Below are 19,551 nucleotides of genomic sequence, written 5' to 3'. Positions count from 1 at the left end.
GGGTCAAGACCTGTTGTGCAGACCTGTGGTCCAGACCTGTGGTCCAGATCAGCTGTCAAGATGATGCGCCGAGATGCCTGTGAATGCTCCAAGGCCCAACTGGATCTCTTTTCTGTGCCCCCTGTGGTGACGTCCGTCCAAGAAGGTCAGTGGATTCGATACAGCCCTCTGGCACCCCCTTCGGTCGCGGGCCCCCTCCAATTTAACATTGCTAACCCTGTCAATGCCTACATCGCTTTGAGCCAGTGTTACCTCCGCATCTGCCTCAAAATCAAGAATACAGATGGTACGAATGCAGTTCGTGAGGGCGATGGGGCACTCGCCGTGTCCACGGTGAACAACATGATGCATTCCCTCTTCGTGAAGTGCGTGCAAGTGGGACACAAACCAATTGGAAATTACTACTTCCATGGGTACCTATCCCTACCGAGCCTATTTGGAAACGCTGCTGAGTTATGGGAAGGCAGCCAAAGGGGACCCATCTCCAGTGTCCAGGATGGTACACCGATGAAGCTGGAAAAATGGAGGACTTTAATGCTGTCGCCCAGAATGCCAACGCAGGACTTGTCGCACGACGAGGGGTCATTCTACCCACCCGAGACGTGGAACTGACAGGACGTCTCCACTGTGACCTGTTTCTCCAAGACCGGTACCTGGTGGATGGAGTCCCCATGAAACTAGAACTGATTCGCAGCCCGAGTGATTTCTACTTGATGAGTGCTGGAGACGTCGAGTGCCGATTTGAACTGACCAAAGCCGAGTTTTACGTGCGCCAAGTCAACATTGATCCTGCCATACGGGAACAACACGTGAAACACATGTCACCAGCAGTCACGGCCAAATATCCTTTGACCCGAGTCCAAGTCACAGCCCACGACATTTCAGGAGGAGGACGCGATTTCCACAAAGATCAACTGATTGAGGCCAACTGCCCAAACGAGTGGTGTTGGGATTGGTGGACAATGATGCTTTGCTGGTAGCAAGGAAAAGAACCCCTACCATTTCAAGCACAACAACGTGACCAGTCTCAAGCTGAAACTCAATGGGCAAGAAGTGCATGGCACCGAAATCAAAAGCGACTTTCAGGACAACAGTGCCTCGCTCAAACAGTTGTACATGAACCTGTTCCGCAACACGGGACACCTGTGGCAAGAACATCCCTGCAACCTCACCCTGACGAATTCAGGAACGGATTCACTGTGTGGGTGGTGGATCTGACGGCAGATCTGGGCGCAGATGAAGGGTATAACTACCCACGACAGACGGGCAAGTTGGGACTTGAACTTCAGTTTGCAGAACCCTACCACGCCCGTCACGCTCGTCTGCTGACGAGGAATACGAAAGCGTTTTGGAAATTGATCGGTTCCGCAACGCTCTGATGGTCTAAGGATGGACGACGACGCCAGTGGCTTGACGACCAGACACTTGAACGCCTACGTACAACAGGATCCCCTGCTGCGACCCCTCTACCAAGGTACCTTTGCCCGAGATCACTTTGCCACCACCGTGCTGTGTGAACAGCAGGAGGGACATTATCCTAAAGCCTACATTGTCAACACGGACCCCAGCCATCTCCCAGGACAACACTGGGTGTGCGTGTATCGTCCAGTACCAGGTGCCATGGACTACTTTGACAGTTATGGACTTCATCCCTATCAACAGCATCCAGACTTTCGGAATGTCATGACCTTCGCCGGATGGCTCCAACAACAGTGGAATGGCCAATCACTTCAACCCTGGTTCAGTGCCTCTTGTGGGATGTACTGTTTGTATGTACTGGCTCATCGTGCCCGTGGATGGTCTTTTGACGAAGTGATGGAACAGTTTGATCCCTACGATACCCTCGTCAATGAAGAACGTGTAAGACGTTGGTTTCAACCCACACGCCTGACAGACAACAACAACGCTGGCCATGATCCACACCCCTGCCAAAGGACACAACCTTATCGTTCTGATGTGATGATGTTACAGTTCTGATGTTACAGTTATGATGTTACAGTTCATACCGTTTGTAAACAAAAGATCAGGGACGCCCCTAATCCTGTCTCTTTTGTCAAAGTGTTCTTGTTAGCGGGGGGAAATAAAACGTTTGAAAAAATGTCAACCTAGTGTTGTTGTTATTGTTGTTGGCATTGAAATGAAGCTTTCTTTTGAGAGAGATGGATGGCCCTGAAAAGGGCCGTTTTGTGGTGTGTACTTCACTCCAGTGACCACAGTTCGGTCATATATTGGCAGGGATGGATGGTCATCTTTGTTTTCACGGGGCACTTACTCCCATGAGTTAAACGCCTGATATAAGTGTCCTTCAAGACAGTGCGACAGTAGATACATTGAAAGGTACCACGATAGTCATCAGTCCCATTAGCGTACACGGGCAGGGAGCCATAACATCGTTGACACTTCCATGCCGGCAAGGGGGGGTGGTGATGCTGTCTCCAAGGACATAAGTTCCAGATCCCAGTTTTCTCCAGACATGATTGCTGGTTGTAACACTGCTTCCGTCACCCCGCTCATCCTATATAGTGAGAGCTCACGATCATGACGTCACCGGTGCCACGTCATGACCCTCACGCGCGACCATGACGTCATCGATACCACGTCATTACCCTCACGCGCGACCATGACGTCATCGATACCCACGTCATCGATACCACGTCATCGACGACACGTCATCGCTGTCTCGTCGCCCATATATAAACTCCAGCATGGATCAGTGAGGGCTATCTTGATGCAACATGGATACAAGAAAAGTGAAAGTCATGCGACCGGTGCCTTACAGGAAAAATTGTAGTAGACGGCAATGCTTGCGATGCAGCCCTACCTTACAAGGGAAGGCTGACATCAAAATGGAAGAGGCAGCAACAACACCTGCAGAACCGATGCCCACAACGGTAACAGAAGCAGCGGCAGCCCCACCACCACCTACGACAGGAGACACGGTAGCGCCACCACCAACAACAACAACAACAACATTACCAAAATGGTCATCCCAATGGCGCCTGATTATTTGCCCTACCTGTTTTAAAGCGTATCCTTCCAATCCCTTTGATGTCGTGCCAGGAGCTGCCTTCTACATATGCCTCTACTGTGGGGAAGGCATCATCAAGAGAGGTCAGCAACAACACGATGATGTGTGCCCCGGAAAATTTATTTTTTCGGGGTCTCCAACTCCTCTGTGAATGCTAACCTGCCTGACTGATTCACATACCAACGGTCCTTTTCAGGGCCACCCACCTCGCTCGAAAGAAGGCTCCATCCAATGTGTTTTAACCACACACACACACACACACACTAACACTTGTCTAGCCACGCCATCGTGTCCGCCTCACCCCCTCTCCCTCCTTTCCTCTCCTTTCCTCTCCCTCTCCTTCCCTCTCCGTCCCGTCCCGTCCCGTCCGCCGCTCGTCCGTTCCGCCATCTTGAAAGGCGTCTACGCTCGCGAGATCCCGCGAGAATCCACGCGATCCCGCGAGATCTCACGCGATCCCACCGGATGGGCCGCCCTCTTGAAACGCGTCCGCCATCTTGGCCCGGAGATGACGTCATCGTCATGAGCGCGCACCCACCGGAACCAAACGTGACGTCATCGCGATGCGTGCACACCCACCGGAACCGGAAGCACCGGAACCGGAACCCGAGTGATCTCCCCTGACCGGAAGTGACTGATCCAAGATGGCGGCGCCCAGGGGGACCGGATGTGCCGCCATTTTGAAAAAGGCGCCAGGGTACTGTTGCTCACTACTCACAAATATTTATGAGAAAACTCAATTCCTGTTTAGTCTATTGCGTACACGTAGGCTTGAATTTTTGTAAATACTCAATGAATCTGATCTTACATGCGTACCAACAAAAATAGATAAAATAACTGAGGTATATTGATAGGTTCTATTTCATCATCTGAACATTGCAACTTGCAATCTTTCTTATCGTTTCTCATATTACAGATCCAACATAAATAACAAACACGTAAACAGATAAACTTTAGTATATTTTTACAATTAATGGAATATGGCAAAATAACCAATTGAGTTTGAATGAGGTGGGTACAATTTATTTGGTTACTCAAAGTAAAATTAGGATACCCAAATGAGATTGACACAAGCGAGTACATAACTCAATAACCTAACAAGTTATCTGTAGCTCTGGGCCGACTGACGGGGCTGGCATACGGCAATTATGAGTACATGAAGCTGCATCGTGTGATGACAACTGTGCGAGTCAAAAGAAAATATTGATTGACCCATATTGCTGTCGACACTGAAATCGATATGCATTGCGGGTTGTATCGTCAAACATGAAAGTACTTGCACACTATTAGGAAACGTTATCAAAGAGGCCCTGTGAATCAATTATATTGGGGTAAATTCATAAATAAACCTTTTATCAGGCCCTTATCTCTCTCTGCTAGTGTGCATACCACTTTTCGTTCGCCCCCAAAACTTCCTGGTCACTATGACCGCGAGCCAACACTTTCCTGGTCACTCGGTTATGTTGATCTCAGCGAGACATATGAAATACCAGTTTATAGTTTTATATGAAATGTCGACTTTTGAAATCCTCATCGTGTGTAACTTAACTTTCATCTCGCTATGTTTCATGTGCATCGGGTATTATATTATTAGAATTAAAAATCGTTTGTTATATCATAAAATGGAGTGCAACGGACTGTTCGAACAAATGTTGGCGCCGGATGATAAAAGCGACGACAAGCGAGATTGACTGGTGGCGCTGGCGGACGGCGGCAAAGCCAAACAATACTTTGGTGGGGACAATATCACTCCAGATAAATTTCAGAAAATGCCCACCGATGAGATCGATAAGCTGTACGCGAGATACGAAACCCGGCTCAGGGCCGAGATAACAAAAAACATGGGTCGACCATGACGCAGATCTAAACCAGTTTAGCGTCGTACTTCCTTCCTATTCCCCCGGAACGTCGACTTTATCTGTGGGAAAATCTCGAGAGAGATCCGTTCATCGAACACGCTTTGAGCGCTGTCAGCTGTGTGTTGTACCACAAATACGGTATGTTTTTAGCTCCGGTGACGGCGGCGATCATCACGGCAAAGCATTGCCAATTTAAAGAGTGAAAAAATAATAATAATAGGGGAGAGCGGGGTCAATTGTAACACTTTTTACTTAACTTATTGTAATTCGATCCCAGACGACAGCTCACAAAGTTAATCGGTACTAAGTAGTACATTGGCTTCTTGGCTTTAAACCTCAGTGTCGATTCAAGTTCACTATCATGTGTTTATTTCCCAAATAAAATCAAAATAAAATGTGGAAAGATGTTATCTTGATCAGTTGAGTCGGAAATGGATTAACAATAAACCTTTATCACCATCAACATTTAAAATGTTTTTCGTTTAAAATTCTTGTATTGGTATGCCCAAAAAATAATACAAAGACTAACACCAAAAACTTTCACCCGAGGCTAAAACTATCAACATAAAACTGAAAATGTTCTACTATGATAAACCTAGTAAAGAACTAACATAATTTGTTTTATTATCATAACACTAGGGAAAATTATATGGGGCAATTGTAACACAGTGTTACAATTGCCCTAATGGCAGTAACAATATTTCATGCCACGTCACACGTTAACAACTCTGGGCTTCCAGTAGATCAACTGGAGCATTGATAGCATCCTCGACATTGGTCACGAACTGTTTCTGCCCGTCGTAAGCTGTCCCTTTACCCACGATGTCGGAACGCGTGCTCCCAGCAGCGCCCACACGTACGTTCGTATCAAGTCGTTCAAGTGTTCGGTGCCGGCATGAGTAAACCCTTTCGACATGTCGAGCATGAACATTTTCCAATCGTCCGCAGGCCCCTGCTCAAACCTCCAAACGCGATAATCCTTGCTGTCATTGAAAGCCATGTAATCGTCGTTCCACTCGTTCGTCGTGACGTGATGATACGACTTGCAACATCATTCTTTAATTTTTTTGCTGGCTTCCACGAGGGGCATGTTGTGAAAGATTGGGATACCCAACCCATGGTTCGGGCCCGGCAAACGCCAATCTGTCTTCAGGTCTAGTTCGAATTCGTTGCAAATGCGTTCGTAGGCCCGTTGTTTGTACGGATTGTTCACTGCATCCCATGCCTTGTCATGTGGGAGCCGGGCGCTGATTTCTTTGAGGATACGCCTGATCTGGTAGTACACGTGAAACATAAACACAGACTGACTCAGCGGACCATGCCGAGTGTGGCTCAACATCACACCGCACCCCGTTGTAGTGCACCACACGTCAAAATTGAATTGATTCTGCCAGAACTGCATCGGGTTGTTAAACCAAGTGTGGACTGCCTTGACGTTCGTCACCGAAAACCTGTAATATTTAAACACATCGATAAATGGTGCTTTGAAATGCAACCCATCTCCATCGACCACGATCTTCATGTGTGTGAAATCGGAAGCGCTTATGTTATCGCTTTTAGAATAAAAGACTCCCGGTTTGTACATGTTGAATTGTTATATTATATATAATATATACTTCCAATATGTACGTGGCGCTTCCGGGAATAACGAGCGGTGAGGCCATTCAACTGCTGCACATGATCGATAACACGTCCGACCAGCTCGAAGTCGCACTCTGCGACATCACCTACTACCCGCGATGGACCAACATCAACAGCAAAAACAACAACAACAACGACAAACGCAACCAAATAATGGACGGCTACTAGAGCGTGTGCTCTCTCAACGAAGAAATCTTCAAACCAGTGGGAGCCGAACTCAAAATGAACGACTCTAATGGCACGGTCGTGTTAGCCAACAATGGGAAAAACGACTTGAGACTCAGTAAGCCGTTGACTAAAAAGCTCATGTTTACTTCGAACGACATTCCACCAAAAACCACCGTGAGCGGCACGGAATTACCCGATCTCGCTCTGTACCGTGAACTGTGCATTCATCTCGATCAGCTGAGCACGATGGACAACATTCAAGGTAAACGCCCTTCCACGCTGTTGAGAGCGGTACCGGTGAAAACGGAAAAGTATAACGACGGCAGAACCGAATCGTTTTCGTCACGGCAGTACAAGAAATTAACCCGAGGCACAATCTCGGAATTAAAAGTATCTGTTTTAGATATAAAACATAATCCTGTGACTATAGGATACCTCAGTGTGACGCTGCACATACGATAATGACTAGCGCCCAAGGTCCAGGAACGGCCATGCGATTGAAGATATGCGTTAATATAGTGGTCTCTCCGACCTCGGGGACACACGCGGATTCGACGAACCAGGAATAGACGGTAAACTGTACGCCTTGCAACTGAAAAACAATATTTACAAACGCGTCGAAGTCCCCGCCGTCGGTGGATCTGGCAGTAACTTAGACGATATTGTCGATACATCAAGAGCTCTCAGCAACACCCCGTACAACCTAGTCCGCAACGACGAGGATGAGTGGATGGTATACCCAGCGTTCGGCGGCAAGCTGTTCGACTTAAACGACGTCGAGACCATGGTCGTCGCTCGAAACAAGCAGTACAACCTCGTCTTCACCGACGACAACAAATGGGTTTTGACACAATCTCGAGTCGACTGGTTTCTCAACATCACGCTCGGCTCTCCCTACGTGTTGACGGAAAACAAAGACCACTACCTAAACAAAGTCGTGAACAACGGACCCTGCTCGTGGCTTACGTCCTGACGCATAGACGCAGTGTAATCATCCGCGCACTCTCGAGTATGGAAGCCCACATGCTATCTAGTAAACCCGGGGAGCAAAACGTGGGGTTGCAAATAGTGTCTGAATTCGACGGCGTTGTCAACATCCTGGAAAGTCTACCGAATAATTCCACGCTGGTCATCCAAGTCTACCTCGGTGAACCATCACCACGTGAAGTCGAAATCGTGAAAGGAATCAAACTCCGGTTGACCAAACAACATCAATATCACGTTTGTTCTGTTTACGTGCGGGTGAACGTAGATTCCCACACCAGTCTGCAGGGAGTCACTATTACCGTGGAAGACACGATATCTCTCACCAAAATTTTCCTACCCAACAACATACATCTCATGGGGTTGAAGTGCACACCTGAGAAATTATCAGAAAAACAATTGGAAACTATTTTATAACACTTTGATATAGACGATGAACAACATCATCCCAACGTCACGCTTGGTGATCTTGGAGACACGGAGGGATTCGATCAGGCCGGCGAAGAAAACACCTTGAACGTCCTACACTTAAAAGACAACGCGTACGAGCGGGTGTCACTAGCAGATTTTAAAGAGCCCGAATGGTTGATCAACATAACCCTCACCGCACCTTATATCTCGTTTAAACAAAATGGTTACGTCTCCGAGATTAAGAACTACGGTATCATTCTCGGGTCTTTCATTCCGGATTTTGATATACAAGTTAAACGAATACCGGGTCACTCGGGCAACATTTTAGCTCCAAGGGATAACACTGTATATTTAAGGTCAGAATCACCCGAGTACCAGCAGAAGCTTTTGACTATGAGACCAGACACCACACTCATCATAGAAGTCTATCTAGGAAACACTAATAACGATGCAAGCCCTTTAAACGGGTTGGTATTAATCTGGGAAGACAGGCACAATTACCAACGTTGTCGTATCATAGTACAACCAGGATCGACACCCTTAGTAAGCCTCGAGGGGTCCGTATTTTGGACCTAGATGCGCCTATTGATGCCTCAGGGATTTTGAAGGTCTTATAAGCCTCAAATACATTGATAAGAAATTAACGAAAAACCAATTAAATTGTATCTTATAATATATAACACACAAACACAGAATGGGTAGTAGTAGTAGTAGATGAAGTAGCAAAAACACTGGAAACCGTAGACGGATTTCGGTTGAGACAGTTATGTGACATAAAACATAAACATAAACATACGGACAGCATTATGTAAGAAATACCATAAAGCTTTCAATTTCGTGGATGGGGTTGACACCACTCTTATGGCAACCAGCATGGGATTAGGAGCGGCAGGTGTCGGGTTATTGTCGACCATCGTAGCCGCGCCTATAGTGCTAGGTATTGAAATAACAGCTGGGGTGTCAGGGTTGGTGGGGTTGGTGTTTAAGTTTGAATCCCGCAGATTACATCGTAAAGCATTGAAACACGACGAAATTAGAATTCTAGCTGAAGCAAAGGTAAACACAACAGACGACCATATTTCCACCGCACTCACGGAGGGTAAAATCTCAGAGGAAGAGTTTCGTTTGGTACTCTCAGAACTCACAAAATATCACAGAATGAAACAAGAGATTCGGTCCAAGTCTCGTAAAAGCACTGCCATCAGTGAGGACGAGAAAAAAAAGTACATAGAACAAGGGATACAACAAGCCCAACAAGCCTTCATTACGAAAACCAAAGAAATCATAGGAGATTCACATTAAATTGTTTCGCTGAGATCAACATTATATAGTTTATTGATGTGAAAATTCATTGCTAGGACAAACAACACTTACCTTCCTGTAGAGTGATCACAATAGTGCACATGACCAGGAAGTGTTGACTTGAGTCATAGTTCGCGTGACCAGAAAATTGTTGGTTGCAGTCATAGTTACCAGGAAGTTTTGGGGGCGAACGAAAAGTGGTATGCACACTAGCGGAGAGAGATAAGGGCCTGATAAAAGCTTTATTTATGAAATAAAGCTTTACAGAGGCTAATGTCAAAAGCGATCTCGTACCGCTATTATTACTATTATCATTATATAGGTTTACGCCGCACTCACCAATATTCCAGCTATATGGCGACGGTCTGTAAATAATCGATTCTGGACCAGACAATCCAGTGATCAACAGCAGGAGCATCGAGCTGCGCAATTGGGAACCGATGACATGTGTCAGCCAAGACAGCGAGCCTGACCATCCGATCCCGTTAGTCGCCTCTTACGACAAGCATGGGTTGCTGAAGATCAATTCTAACCCGGACCTTCGCGGATCATCATCATCATCATAAGCAGCAGCAGCAGCAGCAGTAGTAGTAGTAGCAATGGTAGTCCGTCCTCAGCGGTGATAACCTGGGCACCCACTTGGGCCATTAACAACATCATGTGTAAAGGGGAAGGGGGGCCGGTGTGTGTGTGTGTGTGTGTGTGTGTGTGTGTGTGTGTGTGTGTGTGTGTGTGTGTGTGTGTGTGTGTGTTTTATTAATGCAGTGGTTCCTTTGTTTTGTTACCTTGTTTACCTCCAGACGGGGATAATTCTAATTTTAACAACAGTAGGTGTCATCACTAGTTGTGTTCAACACGGGTAGTATCAACCGAACCGAGTGTCATTGGCGAGAAATGTTTCATTTTTTTCGCGATTATATAGATCGATATTTAGCAGGCATATTAAAGAAATAGAAAACAAATAAAATAATAATATGACTATGTATCCTGCCTTGGGACTCCACAACGTCTTCAGTGTTGGACAGTTTTTAATTCAGGGTAAAACTTTTTATCAGGTTTTACACAAAAAGATATAACATAAAATTTATCATCCAAAACTGTGTTCCACTGGAGATATTGCTTGTGTAACATTTAGACAATGACTAGCGAGTGACGGGAATGACAGATTATCTATCCCAAGTTATATTAATTACGTAATTCTTAAGCCTTGGATATAACGAAGAAAAGATAACTTCTTATTCTCCATCACGAGTTGGTTATTCTTTTTACTACCCATATCAGTTTTCGATCTAAAAAAACGCTATTTAAAATGAAAACAGCAGTTTCGTTCTGAGGAAACCCGCGATGTGGGGAATCCCCATATCCCTACGCGCCATGCGGCCTTCATTTCCAAGAATTTGGTTTAAACATATTTTTATTCATAGAGAATCTGGTTTCGGTAAACAAGCAGAAGCATATATCAATACCTCTCCAGTACATATATCATTTAAACAAATACACAAGAACTGGATACCAAAAACCGACAAATCAACTCATATATGTGTGTTTTAGGTGCTTATAAACATTGAGCTTGCAGCTACACTTCATTAATTGATTGCATATAATTGTTAGTATAATTTGTCAAATCGTTTAGACTTAAAGATGTATTGATGCAGGGACTCTTCTTATTGACGTTGTTGTTTGCCGGAGGTATTCCGTATAACACAGTTTAGAGATTGTGGCCATTTACATAGAAGTAGGTATTATTTCTAATAGCAGTGTATAACTTACATGTAAAAAGATAATGAACAGTATCTTCATTGTGGTATCCACAAGCGTATTCAGGGTTGTTCGAAATGTGTCTATTTACTTTATCCGCATTCTAATCACTACAGCCGAGCTTAAGTCGACAGTGTAGGATCTGACAGAATCGACTGCCATAATTTAGATCTAGATAATTATTTGATTCATCATTTTTAAGCAGAGATTTGAATTCACCGATTGAGTTAGCGAATACTAAATTATCAGGTAATGAATTCCAAATTTTAATTGTGTCAGGTAGGAACGACTTTTCATATATTTTAGTCCTACAATTTATTGTTTCTAACTTAAATTTATTACGGAGATTATATTGACTGTTTTCAGAGACAAAGTTAGGGACAAGAATTTCATTGCATTACCGCTATTTTAAACGGATGTATTACGCGAGACTGAATAGTCCCTTCGAAACGTGTTGTTCTCAACTAACTTAACTGCTTAGTTTCTTAAATAATACTGCATATGTGTTTTCTATACTTGAATGCTTGAACTGTGTATTAATAATTTCAAACAAAAACGTATATTATCAAATTTGTGTGTGAGTAGTTCGTTTGCAGGCGAGACGTGACAGTCTCGAGAGGCGCGATACAGATCATGCGAAACCTGACATCGCTGCACTGAAAAGTCTAGTGGTACTACCGCGTTCAGAGATGTAATTTTGCATTGAGAACTAATAAACTAACATTTTTTGGACGGAAAGAATATGTTGGTTCGCGCTGAAAATGTTTTAGCATCATCACACCCACACAGGGTCTTGTATTGCTGAAAATAATACGTCCTGGGTCCTACAAGCGTACACTGATATCCATGTACATATCCTTCTTTTAACAACTCAGTGTGCCGATTTAACCATTAGGCAACCGCCGTCGCCCTGTGGCTTAAGTAGAGCAAACTGGCTCGCCCACTTATATCACTTAGCTATATTGCGGCGGCTTGTAAATAGTCTGAACCAGATAATCTAGTGATCAACTTCATGACGAGGTACGGAAGAGATTGACATAATGAACATCGACTGACTGACTGACTGAGTTTGATTTTACACCGTTGTTAGCAATATTCCAGCAATATTACGGCGGGGGACACCAGAAATGGGCTTCACAAATTGTACCCATGTGGGGAATCGAACCCGGGCCTTCGGCGTGACGAGCGAACGCATTAACCACTAGGCCACCGCCCCTTATGAGCATCGATCAATACAAGTGGATACAATGCATCAACCAAGTCAGAAAGCCTGACCACCATCGGTTATAACAACATTCATACCTTGATGTTCAAAATAACTCGCCTGTCTTGTATCATTGCTTTGATTTTGTATGGAGAAGCTTTCAGGCGTGACACTGGCAGTCCTTCAACCACATCATATCCCCTTCCCACCAGCTTCTCTGCAATACTATAACTCTTAATAAAGCAAGTCTAGATGTCCTCAGGTTCTCCTATCTCACCGGGGCTCCTTTCCATTTTGTTTCTAGCACAATTACGTGTATTCAGAGACACTAAGGGTTATTCTATGTCGCTGGTTAAATAACATCATGCGGGCATGGGATGAAGGCCCACAAATAAGAAAGAGACGTGGGTCTGTCACGCGTGCAAATTAATTATAATAATGGAATAGATGAAAATCAGTTGTGTTATCAACAACCCACTCTCGATGTACAAATACATGTACACAGACAGTTTATGTCTGTACTGACAAAGGCGGGTCCCAGATTCTCTTCGTGTGTAATACACTGTTTAGTGTTAAAATACTTTTATACTTAGTACCCTTTTTACTGGTACGAAAAATACAAATGAACAATATGATCTAACACAACCTGTTTTGTAGTGCTTCCGCATACAAACAGGATAATGCAAGCAGGGCAGGTTAACCAGTTATAACACTCCGGTGCGCGCAGTCGGGCTTTTATCAATAGTAATGCTGACGGAGTCTGTCTATACAGACTGGGTCAAATTTATATATAGCCAGAGGATTAATCCTCCGCTGTTCGAGACACTGTCGGAAGGTGCCGGAAACACCCGAGCGGTTTACACAGTTGATATATATTTAGACTTCTATCTCATCTGTGTTTTGAAGATTGTGCGCTGATATACAGATCCCAGTCAGCGAGCCGTGGATTAATTTTTGTTCAGTTCGTTGAGTCCTCCTGGTTTGATTTAGTGTAACTGAAGAACACAGGAGAGCGTGCAGCAAGCTGATCTTGATGCATGACAATATATTGTTATTTATTACCTACGAGGGCGAACATATCGGGGTTCATATTTTTCATACGATGCCCTAGGGCAAAATATCACTTTGTCACGGTGACGTGACGTCATGAACAATGCTATAACGTCACGTTTGTTCTGTGACGTTGCGTTATACATGCGGCGACGGCGGTTAGACAGCCTATGTTTGAAAGTAGATTTGGGTTATTTTCCTCAATGTGAGGACTTCGGTAATAAACAGAATATTATATTCGTGCCCATATCATACTATGTTTACGACACTCGTGCCTAAATATCCGTATATACCTCGCTCTAGCTCGGGAAATACCAACATTTAGGCACTAGTGTCGTAAACATAGTATGACATGGGCAACTTTAGCAGCAAATCTATATAATTCCATCATGACTTCAGTAAATACTGGATTGTGATTGGTTAATGTAAGTCAATCAGAGGTACATAATCACGTTATATACCTCTGATTTTCCAACACAGTACGTTTGTTTTTTTAAAAATCTGAATAACGCAGTTATGGTAGAATGGAGATATACATACTGTATTGGAAAATCAGAGGTATATATAACGAAATTACAATAACACTAAATTTGAATTAAAGCTGAACGCGTAGCGGCAGGATTTACATAAAAAAGAGAGCATTATAATTATTATATTATGATATGATATTTGTATAACGCCAATATCCAGCTCAGCTCAGTTGCTCAAAGGCGCTTTCTTTTTCTTGATCATGGGATGTCAATCTCAACGGCACTTTTCAATCCCAACTCCCTGGGGACCATACAACTCTTGCAGCCAATTTAAGTGCACGAAGTTAGTGTAGCTTTCGTTATAAACCTCTGATTTTCCAACACAGTATGTTTATCTCCTGCTTATACAAAGCAATATGTTAAGTACATCGAAAGGCTGACGTAAGGCCAGTCTGTCCTGATTCCAGAATGAGCGAGTTTGTTTGCAAACAAGAGACCACGTGATATGCAAATTACCCCGTGACGGTTACTAGTATGCTGCGTCATCAGTGCGCCGGAGCGAGGCTCACATTATAGCGCTGGTTAACCATGTCACGTGACAAGTCAGCAGTCGGATTAATCTTCTGCGTGCGTTTATATATAGCGCAGCCAAAACACGTGGGTGATAGACGCGGTTGGCGGGGGACATGTACACGCGCGGATCAGAAGCAGGATACGGTGGGTAACATTTATACATATGGAATCTAGTGAAGAATTGAATTATGCTATTTACCGGGGGAAAGTCAATCCCATTCTATCGTGTCTTATGCAGGTTGCGGACCCTACCGATCGGCCTATAATAGGCGGATTCGGCGTTACAGCAGGTTTCCCGGCTACGTTTGCTTGTCATAACATGCCGCCAGGGCCTCATTTCACAAAGCACTAAGGTGATCGTAAGTCACCAAGGTAACCTTAGTGCAATGTTAAAGAATTGGAGTTAAGGTTAACCTTAGTAAAGCTTCCTTCGTGAAAGGAGCCCCTGATGGATAAACATGTCAGATTAGTGACTGCTTGTCTGTCTTATTCGGACGGCGTGAATAGTCACTCATAGTATCCATCACTTGCTTGTGTGGTCCAGAGATTCACTCGTCACGCCGAAGACCCGGGTTCGATTCCCCACATGGGTACAATGTGGTGTGTCCCGCCGTGATATTGCTGAAATATTGCTAAATGCGGCGTAAAACCATATTCACTCTGTCCATATCACAACCACAGAATAGATTTACCTGTTTCATTATGCTTCACACTGTATATACTTTCATGTCGTGTGTATAACAAAGGAGTACATTCAAAAGGTACAACAACATGACTAAATGATACATCAATTAAAGTGTTTACAAAAAATCTTAGTTAACTTGGATACAGTTTTAAGGGTAGATATTTTACTAGAAAAACGTTGACGGGACAAATTTGGCCAGAAACTATAAGGTTCTTTTAACAACGATTTACGTGTGTCTGTTAAATAATTACATTTAAACAAATAGTGAAACTCGTCTCCAATCAATTGTGTATCACACAAGTTACAAAATCTGTGTTCTATGGGGGTATTTTGCCATCTCCCATGGCCAGTTTCTATGAGACGTTTATGGTTGCATGTTCTAAATTTTAGGTTTTGAAATATCATCAGAGAGAAGTAGGTATTGTTCAAATTTGGGAGAGCGCTTCAGAACTTTATAATATATTCCTTTAGATGAATTTGCATGTTGCTGATTGTAAAAATTGGCCATGGTCTTTTATAACTGATTCAACATTTGAAATGATCCAAGAATTTGAGTATAGATGAGGGTTATCAAAAACATTAGGCAATCAGCACTTACAGAGAATATGTTTAATATGACAGCCAGACATAGTTATTTAATGTTTTGTTTTGTTTAGTAATATATCGGTATTTTCGGGAGTTTCAAAATATTGTTAACACTGATTTATTTTTTAAACAGTTCTCTCAACGAATTAAACATTGTAACATCCAGTGTATATTTTCTATGTTAAATAAACATTTTAATTTAGAGTTCTATTCATGTGTCAAAAGTACGTTTAATATGGAATCATACTTGTCAACATTATATAACAAAGATTTAAGAAGATTGTTATCACTTTTAAGATTCGGTGAATTAAATATTATGAAGAATACAGGCAGAAGAAATATTATCCCAAGAGAATTAAGATTTTGTCCATTTTGTAAGAACATTTTAGGAGATGATTTGCCCACAATATGATGATTTAAGAACAGGATATATGTTAAATATTGACTGTAAAAATAGAAACTCTCTCATTCGCCTTCTTCAAAATGAAAACAGCAATTATTTATATATGTATGCAAATTATATTAAGGAAGCGTTTATGCGACGTAGCGCATTATTATTGTGAATATATAAAAATATGTTCTAGTTATTGTGCACATCATACCTTTTGTATTGTAATATATATTGTACATGGGCCTGTGGCCTTTCTACTGAATAAAGTTATATATACATGTTTATCAGTATTACTAATGTATCAAATGCAGAAAGGTCTATATGAAGCCGGGTCCATCCGATTTCCTGTTTTCTAATAGATAGGTTTAACAGTACCAGTAAGCCATGCTTCAGGCAAAATTTCAGTCTAAAGTACAGCGTTACAATAATCAACATTAAAAGGTAAGGCTGAATTAATGGAGAACGGGGAGAAGGACATCCCCACTTGGGCACTTTGCCTGCTCAAGTGAGACGCCATGGTTCAGTGGTTACAGATATTAGGCGTTCTAACTTCTCTGCTACTTAGGTGATGTGGGAGAAGGTTAGGCAGGAAAATTAGGTGATGTGGGTACACTCCACTACAGAAGGACGTGTAGTGTCACAACGTGTCAACTGTGTTTGACAGACACCCAGAATGACTTGTAGTGTAACAGCGTGTCATCTGTGTATGGCAGACACCCAGAAGGACTTGTAGTGTAACAGTGTGTCAACTGTGTATGACAGACACCTAGAAGGACTTGTAGTGTAACAGCGTGTCAACTGTGTATGACAGACACCTAGAAGGACTTGTAGTGTAACAGCGTGTCAACTGTGTATGGCAGACACCCAGAAGGACTTGTAGTGTAACAGTGTGTCAACTGTGTATGACAGACACCTAGAAGGACGTGTAGTGTAACAGCGTGTCAACTGTGTATGACAGACACCCAGAAGGACTTGTAGTGTAACAGCGTGTCAACTGTGTATGACAGACACCCAGAAGGACGTGTAGTGTAACAGCGTGTCAACTGTGTATGACAGACACCCAGAAGGACTTGTAGTGTAACAGCGTGTCAACTGTGTATGACAGACACCCAGAAGGACTTGTAGTGTAACAGCGTGTCAACTGTGTATGACAGACACCCAGAAGGACGTGTAATGTAACAGCGTGTCAACTGTGTATGACAGGCACCAAGGAGTTGTAGTGTAACAGCGTGTCAACTGTGTATGACAGACACCTAGAAGGACGTGTAATGTAACAATGTGTCAACTGTGTATGACAGGCACCCAGGAGTTGTAGTGTAACAATGTGTCAACTGTGTATGACAGGTGCTCGGAACTTGTAGTGTAACAATGTGTTAACTTTGTGTGACGGGCGCCCTACAGTACAGATAGTGTTATAATGTGTAAACCATGTATAAAAGGTACTAAAAAGCCAGCAAGTGTCAGATTGTGTAAGCTGTGTATTAATATGTGTACATATATATTATAGCCGCCTGGAAGGACTCCTGCTTTGGACTATATCATGGATGTGATCCTTTCAAGATGCACCTCAAAGAAGAAAGCTGTTCGGTTGGAATGAGGTGATGTCACGGCAAGCCCACCAGTAGCAGATGGATGAAGATCCACCTGACATCAGGACAGTTGGTGGCTGATATTCATGGAGACTGGACACAGTGGCTGGACCATGCAGGTAACGCTACACTAACCCGGGTAAACAGAGTAACGTGAGTAATCTGTGTCCTGGGCGGTCGTCCTGTTTGATGGATCAGATGCAAACGTTCACCTTCTGATGGACCGCAGGTGCAGTGGTGATTTGTTTTGATCAGAGATCCATGACAATGCATATCCCGGGAGCATATAATTTTGTGATAAAAGTACATAATTGTCTGAAGGCTGGACCTGGCATTATTCCGGACATTGTAACAACATGACTCAAGAGTACGGAAATGCTATCGGAATCTGCAGCTGCTACTTGACTTATGATTGCTACATTCCCTCCACACCAGGACACGTGGATAGTTCTTGGAACAGGTACATAGACATCATCCAGGACACATGGATAGTTCTTGGAACAGGTACATAGACATCACCCAGGACACATGGATAGTTCTTGGAACAGGTACATAGACATCACCCAGGACACATGGATAGTTCTTGGAACAGGTACATAGACATCACCCAGGACACATGGATAGTTCTTGGAACAGGTACATAGACATCACCCAGGACACCTGGATAGTTCTTGGAACAGGTACATACCCATCACCCAGGACACCTGGATAGTTCTTGGAACAGGTACATAGACATCACCCAGGACACCTGGATAGTTCTTGGAACAGGTACATAGACATCACCCAGGGCACCTGGATAGTTCTTGGAACAGGTACATACCCATCAACCAGGGCACCTGGATAGTTCTTGGAACAGGTACATACCCATCTCCCAGGACACATGGATAGTTCTTTGAACAGGTATATACCGATCAGCGAGGACACCTGGATGGATACTGGAACAGGTACATATCCATCGCCCATGACACCTGAGTGGATACTGTAACAGGTACACACTCAATAACATGACATTGAACCTTTAGCCATTCACCATGAATGCATTCAATGGGCAAGCATGGGTTTACATCAAACATTTCCAGCAAAGTTACTGATGCATAGTGAATGTTCAGATATTTATAGTCATTTATGACTGTGGGTTTAACTTTCATGTTAAACCACAGTGTCGGACTGATTCTGATATTGCATAATGTTTACTAGTTGTTTCTAATGATTAATATTACTTTATAGTCAAGGAATGTCAAAATATAAGCTTTAGGAAGGGACCAGTGGCATCCTCGGGGGAGGAGAGTTGAGTCAGTACTATTTGTGATTACTGAATTATGCTGAAAATATGTTATTTAACTGATATTGCCGTGTTGGTGGGAACATAATTAACTTTGATATTTTACAAAGTAAGGGCGGAACACAAGAACAAGGCTGTTGTTTATTTAGTCAAGAGGCCGAGGACAATTTACTGCCGATGTCAGATCGGTTCTACTTTTTCCTTCCTCCAGCCTCTACTTTACACCTTGGCCGTGACCTTGAGATTTCAACCTTGAACTTTTAAAACTTGCCATGGTGTGAATGACAATCATACAATTATATTTAGTTAAACTAAAGTCGAGTGTGCAATAGGCGTGGTCGTTGTGTTACAAAATATTGGTCAGGTCTCATGTGGTATTACATGGTATACGGGTAGTGTGTTGAAGTTTCAGACATACAGTACAACCAGAAATTATTGATAATTTAAAGATTGTAATTTTTATATTTTTTGCACTCATTACTCACGTATTAAATGTGAATATTAGCCGAATATAACTCCAGATTCAAAGACAGGTGAACAGTTAGTATTTTGTCAAGTCACCATGGGCAGC

Source organism: Haliotis rubra, unplaced genomic scaffold (genome assembly GCF_003918875.1).
Source record: "Haliotis rubra isolate DU_JTF1 unplaced genomic scaffold, ASM391887v1 Scf1091, whole genome shotgun sequence".
Taxonomy (NCBI): Eukaryota; Metazoa; Mollusca; class Gastropoda; order Lepetellida; family Haliotidae; genus Haliotis; species Haliotis rubra.
Note: the sequence above shows the minus strand (reverse complement) of the source record.